The sequence below is a fragment of the Aedes albopictus genome, chromosome 2 (genome assembly GCF_035046485.1).
Source record: "Aedes albopictus strain Foshan chromosome 2, AalbF5, whole genome shotgun sequence".
In the NCBI taxonomy this organism is placed as follows: Eukaryota; Metazoa; Arthropoda; class Insecta; order Diptera; family Culicidae; genus Aedes; species Aedes albopictus.
Window position 1 is genome coordinate 136804553 of NC_085137.1, and position 11125 is coordinate 136815677.

Sequence of the window (11125 nt, forward strand, 5' to 3'; positions counted from 1 at the left end):
ACAGTAAAGTAAACGAAGCGATGGTGTACGTACTATCGAGGTATGTCTGTATCAAGAATACAAAAAAGCGTGACAGAGGGGGTATTTGAAAGAAATTATTAAGGGAATTCCTTAGAGAGATTCGAAAAAACCAAAGAGAATGTTAAAAAAGTTCAAAGTAATTATTATACAAATTCGCAAAACGTATATCTTTCATCATATGTAAAGAACTTACACTCAGGCCAAATTTACGAGATGACAAGAAAAAAAATAAATGAGGTGATTAGAAGCAAAGGGGTGTAAGTGACAAAAACCTACTTTCAAGTAAATAAGGTTTGCAGTTTTTCACCAAATTTTCATCCCATACAAAACGTATGGAGTTTTAAAATAGACTCAATTTTCTACGATTTATTCTTATTTTTTATGATAATCTTAAAATAATCTTAAAAAAGTTCCTGAAAGCTTGAAATCTGAAGAATTTTAAGATATGCTCAGCTCAAACTCGACAAAATGGTTCCTTACATCTGGGCCCCTCAAATAAAAAATGCCAAATTGATTGCAAAGAGGTTTTTTTTTTAAGAATTTCCAAAGAAATATCGAAACAAAATCGCAGAAGAAATAGCCGATGAAAAAAATTGATAAAATTTCCAAAGGAATTGCTCAAAAAATACTCGTAGCAATAACAGAAGGGATTGCTAAATGAACTGCTTATGCTATTTAAAAAAATCTTTGAAGGGATTCCCCACCAAATGACAAATTCAAAATAAAAATATTCTAAGTAATGATTTTATTAAGTTCAATAAATATTACTAGTTTTCGCACCGATTTTTTTTGCATGCGTGTTTTTTTCTAAAAATCAGTCAATCAATTCGCATACGACTTTTTTCCTAGGGAGATACTGTCAGTACTTTCTACGTACATATATCAAGTAGATTGATTTAAAATTGACTAAGTTATAGTAAACAAACGAATTGCGCTAAAAAAGAATCTGGTATATTAACACAAAATTATAGATGTGTTGGAAAGCATCATCGGGTAACTTTGCATTATTTAAAATACCTGTATCCAATAAGCAACAGCATCTTGTTGACCAGTCTAATTACTAATTCGTCTGTGTTCACATTCTAAATTCATCGTCAGCTGAGCGTCCACAAAGACGCCCCATGGAACATCACGTCACTCTGTCTGGTAATTCCGGCCAACCACCGAGCCAAAGAAGTCATTGGCCAGCCAGCAGCAGCAACCATCATTGCATCGCAGTCAGCAGTGTTGAGCTTCTCCTGTTTAGCTATTCGACTCTGTTTTTCAATTTTGCCTTCGTGAAAAGGTGCAGAAACAGACCGACCAACCGCTCGCTCGCGTTCATGTCCGTGGCCCTCCCGTTGCGACTATATTTCATCAAAAATTATAAATATTATATTTATATTCAACAGCTATAAACATTAATATATTGTTGGCTGGCATTCAACTGAACCGTTTTTTTTCTTTTACTCACCAAAGCAAACAGTCAGCGTCGTCCGTCCCATTCGCGTTTGCTTGTTAGTTTCTCGCATTGAATGCAGCACATTCGAATGTGGTGTTGGAACACAGTTTCCATAGAAGGTGGCTCGCACACTGTTTCCAATGAATAACATTTCCAGCCAACCAACCAACCAACCAACCAACTAGCCACCCAGCCGCGTAACAACAACCTATTATGCACTCGGAAATGACAATTACAACAAGTAGCCCAAAGCCTGTAACGAGTAGAGAGTGCATGTCGTCGTGCCATTTCCATTGGCATTGATTACTTCGCTACTATTTAACCTCTCATATTAGGGTACATCAGGAAAGTTTGAAACGCATTGGAGGAAATCGAATGGGCCTACAAAACCACTAACCCACTATTTCTTGAATCTTCGCAACTAAAGTATAAGGACAGATGATAGGTTTTTTGTTTTTTTTTGCAGTTCAATGGTTTTAAGAAAAGATAGATCCAAGACAGTTTTCAGGAATTTCGGTGACCCAATGGGTCCGCAGGTGGTTCAGATTAAAAAAAAAAACACTGTACCCCCTGAAATCCCCGGAAGTCCCCTGGAACGGCCATGTACAGGGGATAGACAAAATGATCGGGACAGGCAAAATTTTTACTTTTCAAAAATGTTCAACTATCTGTAACCTTTCGAAACGTGCATCAAATATTCTCAAATTTTTACTGTAGGTTGATCAACTAGTTGTGTATCAGTGGACAAAATTTAGAAAAGATCGGGCTATTCTGCACGAAGTTATAAAGATTCTAGAAAAAGTTATAATTATCCGATAGCCAAATTTGAGCTGTTATATCTCCGGATGCAATCAACCGAATGCAATGAAATTTTGACTATTTATGATCCACATAACAAACTTTGAAAAATTTTTTGACACAACTTAAAATTCTTAATACGGAAGAAAATTATTACGATTAGTTTATTTTTCTAATATAACACCAAATCTTCTAAAACATCAACATCGTTTCAAAATTCAAGATGCTAATTATAGTTTATTAAAATTCCCTCTTATTGTCTTGAATATAAATATGTTTTGAAGGAAAGTAACAACATAGCCTTCAATTAATAGAAAAAGTATTAGGATGCATATTACAAATAGACCAATTTACTAAAAAATCATAAAATAAAAAAAAACTCGCTATAACTTTTTCTCTTGTTAATAATTTAAAGTTGTGTCAAACGTTTTTCAAAGCTCATTATATAAGTCATAAATGGTCAAAATTTTATTGCATTCGGTTCATTGAATCCGGAGATATCATCAAATTTGACTATTGGATAATTATACCTTTTACTAGAATCTTTATAATTTTGTGTAGAATAGCCCGATCTTTTCCAAATTTTGTCCACTGATACACAACTACTTGATCAACTTACAGTAAAAATTTGAGAATATTTGATGCACGTTTCGAAAAGTTGCAATTAGTTGAACATTTTTTGAATAGTAAAAATGTTGCCTGTCCCGATCATTTTGTCTATCCCCTGTATCCCCTGAAATGCCTAGAATTCACCAGGTACACCACTGAAACCTCTATTAAAGTCTCCAGAAACGCCCCTGAAAACCTCTGATACACCCTGAGGCTGCTTGAAACTTGCTGAAACTTCCAGGAACTCCTCTGAAATGCCCCCCCCCCGAAACCTCCTGAGATCCGCTGGAACGCCCGGACATCTGCTGTAAACCACCAAATGACGCTTGGGCCCTAAAATATCCTAAGACCTCATGAAACACCCCTGAACTAGTCCATGTCCTCCTGCCGCGACCCCCTGAATCCACTCACCATCCACTATGAAATCGCTTTAAAATCTTCTAGGAACCTCATGAAAACTCCTCAAAACCCTAAACTGTTCGGGAAACCCTTTGTGGAATTCCTTGAAACAAAAAATATCGAGGGTTTTTCAGGAAAATTCCTGTGGAAATAAAAATTTTGGAAGATTTATGGAAAGTATTCCTGGTGCCTTTTTGGGACGTACAGGGGATGGCCAAAATGTTTGGGATAGGCAACTTTTTTTTTCTCACAAAAAAGTTCAACATGCTATAACTTTTCATAGAGTGCATAAAAAAATCTCAAATTTTGACTGTTTGTCAACCTATTATATGTGCATCTTTGGTATAAATTTGGGCTCGATTGATTAATGTTTCGCAAAGTTGGAACCGTTCGGGTAAAACACTATTTTTTAGACAACTAATTTTTGAGCTGTCATATCTCGGAAACCGGTGAACCTAATTGAATGAAATTTTGAACGTACACTAACAATATGTAAATACTTCACAAGCTATTAAAACATAGGTACTTTATGGACGTTTAAAAAAGTTATCATGGATTGACACTTTTTGGATTTTTCTCGAAAAAATGTATTTTTTTACATCAATGTCAATAAATTTTAGTGTTGATATCCAAAGATTTTCCACGTCTGTTCTCAAGTTATCTCTAATCAGATATATTAGAGACTATTTAGATTGATGGAAGAACACATTGAGTAATTTTTATGTGGTATTGTAAATTTGACTTATTTTCCTCTATATGGGTAAAAATTTCAACGCGGTTTAACTTAATTCGCCGTGAGAAAATATTACATTTTATAACGTCGTATTAAGTATCAATATATTGTTGATGAACGTTAAAAAAATCATCCAATTCGGTTCACTGATTTCCGAGATATGACAGTTCAAAAATTAGTTGTCTAAATAATAGTGTTTTACTCAAACGGTTCTAACTTTGCGAAAAATAATTCAATCGAGCCCAAATTTGTAACAAAGATGCACATATAATAGGTTGACAAACAGTCAAAATTTGAGATTTTTTGATGCACTCTATGAAAAGTTACAGCATGTTGAATTTTTTTGTTGGATAAAAAAAGTTGACTATCCCAAACATTTTGGCCATCCCCTGTATTTCCGAAGAAATACTAGAAAAACTTCTACAAAAGTTGCTAGAAAAATTCTTGAGGTATTTCTGTAGAATTTCTAAGAAAAAATTTATGAATAAATTCCTTAAAAAATCAGTAGAGATATTCTTGGAGTTATCCTTAAAGAAAATGCTGTATAAATTTCTTATGAAATTCATGGAGCAATATCTGAAGGAAACGCTGTATGAACTCCTGCAGATATCTCTGGAGGAAAAGTTCCATGGAACCCTCTGAAACACCCATGAAACCAATTGATAGTCAACCAAGGAAATGCGCTAATTTGAAAACGCCATTGAAGATTTAATCAGAAATCTCTCCAGGAATTTCTAAAGCAATATTTTTTTTTGAAACTACTTATTTTCAAGGAATTAAGGAGGTATCTTAAAGAGTTTTTACATGAATTCTTCCAGGAATTCCTCCAGAGATAAGTTCAGAAATTGCTTCAGGTATTTTGACCAGGATTCTCCTCAGAAAATGTTGAAGCATTTCTACTGGGAATCTCCAAAGGTATCGTCAGAAATTCCTTCACATATTCATTCAACAATTCTTCCAACTATGTTAATACAATTTCTGTGAGAGCTTCTGAAAAAAAAATGCTGGAAACAATTCCAGCAGGAATTTCCGATGAAATCCCTGGATATATTTCTGACAGATTCACAGAAACAATTCCTAAAACGTCCTTGTAGGAGATTCTGCTCAATTCTGTAGGATGCACAAACCCGGAAGTGTGTAAGTCATATCATTATCCATTTCAGCCTGCAAAAAAGATTTCCTGGACAAATTCCTGGAGCAGGGAACCAAGGATTCCTGTAGCAATTATTGCAGGAGTACGTCATGCAACAAGCGTGGACGTGGACAGTATTATCTTTTGCCTTACTCATTCTGTTGGAGAAACACGAAAAAGAGCAAGATGGAGGACGAGGCCAGTCCCCATCTTCCATCCTTCTCTTCCTCGTGCTTGTTTAGGAGAGCGAGTAAGAAAAAAAAGCAGCCAACACTAGTAATTACAGCTGAGATTTTTTCCAAAAAATACTGCTATGATTCCTTCAGGGATTTCTAGAAAAACTGCTGCAGAAAATGATTTCCAATGTTCTCAGTAATTTCTGTTGGAAATTGCCTAGAGATTCCTTTAAGCACTCTCGCTGTCTCCCAGGAATAATGCTTGAATTTATTAAGAAATTTCTGACAGATTCCACCAGGAATTTTTGCTGGGATACCTCAGAAAGTTTCTGCTGGGTATCTTCTTGGAGGACTCCCAACAGTATTTACAGGAGAAATCCCAGCTGAAAATGCTTGAGAAACCCCAACAAGAATTCCTGAAGAAATCTTAGTAGGAATATCTGCTGACACCTGAAGAAAATTTCTAAAAGAACCCTTGAAAAAATCTCTACAAGAATTGTAGGACCGTAATCCGGGGTATCATTGATCAGCGGGGTAACATTGATCGGCTTGACCCACCTCATGAAATGTTCAAACAAGCATTTTACATTGAATCAGGTCCTGCTATCGAATGGTATATCGTAATCTGCTATCATTCAGCTATTAAATGACATGCAATTTATGAAAATTGAACTTCATAAACATTGAATTAAATCGCTTTTTCCATAACTGTGTTTCATAACGCTTTGAGATGCATTGTCAAACATTCATGCTTGGCGTGAATACTAGATACAATATGTGGTTCGAAATCACTGTATTACTTCAATATGATATCCTAGAGTTGGATTTAATAAACGAAACATTTATAAAAATGCTATTTTTCAGTAAAATATACGATTTATTAAAAGTCGGCTATCAATTCCTTAAGCCATTGCCTACCCTTAGGCGTTATTCGTGGTTTAGAGGATTTTAATCCTAAAATAACTTAAAAAGTACATAATTTGTAAGAATTTGGACAACATATTCGAAATCAGCGACCCCGAATTTAGTAAGTAAGGGTATTTTCAACACAATTGAACATTGATCACTGACATGATCAATGTTACCCCAAATCAACAAAATCAAAAATTAGATCAAAAAACCTATTTAAACATGTTTTAAAGTTTTACAATACTTTTTCGAGTAACTTAACACATACTCAGAGGGCCAGTACTTGTTTTAAAAATATAAAACATGTAACGTTTGCTGTACCAAGAGAATTATTCAAGAAAGATAGAAAATTCTGATCAATGTTACCCCGGAATACGGGACCAATTTCTATAGGAATTCCTTATGAAATCTCTGAAAGAATCCTTGGAGGAATCACAGAAAAAATATGGAAAGGAATCCTTGCAAAAAACTTTGAAACAATTCCAACAAGAATGTTTGGACTTTGGATGAATCCCACCAGGCACTTGTGGAGATTTCTCTAGAAATTTCTGCTGGGAGTGCTGAACAAATACCTTCAAGGATTCGTCCAGACATTTCTGCAAATATTCTTCCAAGAATTTTTATGGCATTACCACTAGAAACTCTGCTGCTGTAATGTATTCATTGTTTTTTTTTTTTAGAAATGTGTCGTTCCTGCTGAGAATCCTCTTGTGATTATTTTAGGAACTACTGCTGGTATTGCTCTAGACATTACTGACAGGAATCCTCCATGATTTTTTTGGGTTTCCTACTCAATATCTGCAGGGAATCTCCAGGGATCTCCAGTTAGCCTAGTGGTTATGGCCAAGGGCGTAGCCAGCTTCTCGGCCAGGGGGGAGGCGAGCACCCTTACTCTGAAAACCACTTTGCAGTAACAAGGAGTTCAAATACTTCATCATTTAAAAAAAAATAAAAGTGAAGTATGAAATATGGGTGATTAATAGGAATGGTTCAATGGAAGAATCATATATGATTATAATCCTGAGGAATTCCTTAAGATATTGCTTCAGGAATTTCTTAACAAATGCCATCATGAATTTGAATTTATCCAACAGTTTCTCCAGAAATTTCTTTAATATTTTTCCAGGTTATTTAAATGTAGATATTCCAGCAGAAATTAACTTCGGAAAACTTGCAGTAAATCCGTTGGGAATACCTTCAGAAATTTCTTCAATAATTCCTCCAGAAGTTTTATTACGAATTACACCATGCATTCTTTTGAGAATTTCCCCAGTAATTCTTTACAAATACCATTCTTAATTCCACCAGAAATCCATTTGAGAAGCTCCAGAAAATACTTTAAGAATTTCTCCGGGAATTCTTACAAAAATTCCAATCAATCTAAGATTCCTTTCCTTGAGGAATACCCTAAGAAATTTCTGGAGAAATTTCTTCGAAAAATCCATTAATGAATTCCTTCGGAATTACCGGAAAAGATTCTTTGAAAATTTCTAAAGGAATTCCTTTGGAAATTCCTGGAGGAATATCTTTGGAAGTTGCTAGAGGAATGCATTCGGAAATTTTTAAAGGAATCAATTATTAAATAATTTCAGGAATTAATTTCGAAAATCCTTGAGGAATTCCACCGTAAATTCCTTGATAAATTCTTCAGAAATTTATTGAGGAATTCCTCATTTCTAAAGCTCCTCAAGAAATTCCATAAGACATTCCTTCGAGAGTTCTTCTACGATTTCCTTTAGAAGATTCTTCGGGAATTCCTTGAGGAATTTCTTTGAAATAGATTTAGAATATTCCTTGAGCAACTTCTTCGGAGTTTTCGTGAGGAATTCTTCCGAAAATTCCTTGAGGAATACCTTCAAAAGTTCTTGGAGGAATTCATCCGGAAATTTCTGTGAGAATTCCTTCCCAAATTCCTGAAGCAATTCTTTCGAAAAAATTTAAAAAATTCCACTAAAAGTCTCATGAGATATCCCTTCTAAAATTCCATAAGGAATTTCTTTAAAAATCTTTCAAAACTTCCTTGAAAAAATATTTCGGAAATTCCTGAAGAAATGCTTTTTGTGATTTTTTATTTCCTAGAGGAACTCATTCGGCAATTCTTTGAATAATTCCTTTAAAAATGCCTTGATAAGGAAAATTCGGAAATTGTTAAAGGAGTTCGTTTGGAAATTTTTTTGGCATATGTATGAAATGTCTTATGGGATACCTCCGGAAATTTCGTAAGAAATTGTTTGATAAGTTCGTTGAGGATTTTTTTCGTTTTTTTTTAATAAATCTTTACGAAATTCCTCAAGGAATTCCAGCGAAAGATCCTTGAGAAGTTTCTTCGGAAATTCCTCAAGAAATTCCTTCAAAAATGTATTGCGGAGCTCCTACGAAAACTTGAGAAACTTTTTATTTTTTTTATTTTACTCGCCACTATCTCCCACACCAAAAAACTCGCACAGAGAGTTCCCTGGTAGTGGACGCAACTATCTAAACTCTATGCAGCAAAGAAAAAATTAAAAAAAAAAAACAAATATATAACAAAATTAATAGCAAGGAATTGATAGTGTTGGGTGTGACATCCCAGTGGAACCGATTGTTCCTTTTAAGGGAGCCACTTTCAACTAAAGTTTATACAAATATATTAAAGAATAATATTTAATTAAAGACTTGTTTGTGATAGGAGGTGCAAAATTTCTTAACCAAGAATGCTGGAAACATGCAATTTATAGTGTTGTTTTAATTTCTTTTTGAAAGTATGACGGTTAGTTATTTGTTTAAGCTCATCAGGGATTTTATTGTAAATTATAGGACCAACGATCGAAATTCTTTTTTGCCCGAGTGCGGTACAAGCTCTGCTTTGATGTAGATTATTGGGACGTCTCGTGGATAATCGATGAGAAATAGAAGGCATTTGAACATTGTGGTGAAAGTTATCTCTGTGAAGTGTATCATAAACAAATAAAGCTGTTTGCAATTCACACAGACCATTTATAGGAAGTATGGGGAATGTGTACTGTCAGAGTAAAGCTGTAAAGATGGGAATAAAAACGGTTTTCCAAAAACTATTTTCAAACATCTATTTTGGAGGGTTTGGAGCTTTTTTAAATGAGATTTGCAAGCACGACCCCACGCAATGATCAAATAGTTGAATGCTGAGTGGATATGGGCAAAATAAAATTTAAGCAGTATATTCTAACATTCCTTCAGAAACAAGTTTGGGGATTATGTGAGAAAATCCTAAGGAAATTTTTTGAGGACAACCGTCAACAATTTTAGGAGGAATTCATTCGGAAATTTTTGGAGGTATTTTAAGGCAAATCCATAAGAAATTTTTTTGGAAATTCCGGGAGGGATTTCTTTAGAAATTCGTAGAGGAATTCCTTCGGAAATTCAGGAGAAATTCCTTTGAAAATTCCAGGAGAAATTCCTTTGAAAATTCCTGGAGGAATTCCTACGGAAATTCCTGGACAAACTCCTCCGGAACCTCATGGAGGAATTCTTCGGGAAAATCCTGGAGGAATTCCCTCAGAAATTCTTGGAGGAATACTTTCGAGAATTCGTGGAGGATTTTCTTCGGGAATTCCTGGAGGAATTTCTTCGGAAATTTCTGGAGGAATTCCTTCGGAAATTCATGGAGGAATTCCTTCAGAAAATTCTTGAGCGATTCCTTCGCAAAAGTCCTGGAGGAATTCCTTCTGAAATTTATGGAGGAACTCCTTTGGAAATTCGTGAAGGAATTCCTGGAGAATTTCTTTCGAAAGTTCCTGGTGGAATTCCTTCGGACATTCATGAAAGAATTTCTTCGGAAATTCCGGCAGGAAATCCTTTGAAAATTCCAGGTGAAATTTCTTTGAAAATCCCTGGAGGAATTCCACCGGAAATTACTGAAGGAATTCCTTCGGAAATTCCAGGAAGAATTACTTCGGAAATTCCAGGAGGAATTCCTTCGGAAATTCCAGGAGGAATTCCTTCGGAAATTGGAGGATTTCCTCCGGAAATTTCTGAAGAAATTCATCCGAAAATTCATGGAGCAATTCTATCGAAAATTCATGGAGGGATTTCTTCGGACATTCATGAAGGAATTACTTCGGAAATTACAGGAGGATATCCTTTGAAAATTCCAAGAGGAATTCCCTTGAAAATTCCTGGAAGAATTCCTTCGGAAATTCCTGGAGGAATTCCTCCGGAAATTCCTAGAGTGATTCCTCCAGAAATTTGTGGAGGAATTTTTCCGAAATTTCCTGGAGGAATTTCTCCGGAAGTTCCTGGAGGATTTCCCTCCGAAATTCCTGGAGGAATTGCCACGGAAATTCGTGGAGGAATTCTCTCAGAAATATATGGAGGAATTCATTCGGAAAATCCTGAAGGCATTCCTTCGCAAAATTCCTGGTGGAATTACATCGGAAATTCATAAAGAAATTCCTTTGGAAATTTCCAGAGGAATTTCTCCTGGAATTTCCGACAGAATTTATCCTGGAATTTCTGAAGGAATTCTTCCTGGAATTAAAAAAAAATCCTTCAGGAATTTCCAAAAGAGTTTCTCCAGGAATTTCCGAAGGAATTTCCAAAGGAATTCCTCCAGGAATTTCCGATGGAATTCCTCCGGGAATTTTTAAAGAAATTCCTCCAAGAATTTCCGAAGGAATTCCTCCAGGAATTTCCGAAATAATTGCTCCACGAATTTCAGAAGGAATGCATCCAAGAGATTCCGAAGGGATTTCTCCAAGAATTTCCGAAGAAATTCCCTAAGAATTTCCGAAAGAATTCCTGCAGGAATTTCCAAAGGAATTCCTCCATGAATCTTCAAACGAATTCGTCCAGCAATTTCCGAAGGAATTTCTCCCGGAATTTCCGAAAGAATTCCTCCAGGAATTTTTGAAGGAATTCCTAACGGAATTTGTAAAGGAATTCCTCCATGA